Below are 521 nucleotides of genomic sequence, written 5' to 3' on the forward strand. Positions count from 1 at the left end.
AGTCACCGCCGCCATGACAGGTCCTCTTCTAGGCCTGACTGATGACATACCCCTCCCCCCCTACCTTATACAACCGTGACAGGTCCTCCTCAATGCTGATATAACCCTTCTCTCTACAACCATGACAGGTCCTCTTCTCTTCCTGACAGCTGACACACCCCTCACCCCTCCTCTATACAGCCATGACAGGTCCTCTTCTCCCCAGAATGCTGACATACCCCCCCTCCCCTCCATACAGCCATGACAGGTCCTCTTCTCCCCAGAATGCTGACATACCCCCCCTCCCCTCCATACAGCCATGACAGGTCCTCTTCTCCCCAGAATGCTGACATACCCCCCCTCCCCTCCATACAGCCATGACAAACCAGATGATCAATGTTATTCACTTCAGGTCTCAGTGGTCACAATGTTTTGGCTGATCGGTGTATATAGAGAGAGAGATGGAAGGTTACGCCTATACTCTATAACACCTCCAGGGATGACAGCAGCCGGTAATGAAAGGGCTAAACACGCAAACATCC

At 52.6% G+C, this 521-nt stretch overlaps 1 protein-coding gene across 1 annotated transcript in view; it reads left to right on the top strand.

Annotated features, from left to right (window-relative positions):
* UBR4 (ubiquitin protein ligase E3 component n-recognin 4) overlaps positions 1-521 on the top strand; it is a 103,213-nt gene that overhangs the window by 7,215 nt on the left and 95,477 nt on the right.

Source organism: Nanorana parkeri, unplaced genomic scaffold (assembly GCF_000935625.1).
Source record: "Nanorana parkeri isolate BGI_ZX_2015 unplaced genomic scaffold, ASM93562v1 scaffold323, whole genome shotgun sequence".
NCBI classification, from domain to species: domain Eukaryota; kingdom Metazoa; phylum Chordata; class Amphibia; order Anura; family Dicroglossidae; genus Nanorana; species Nanorana parkeri.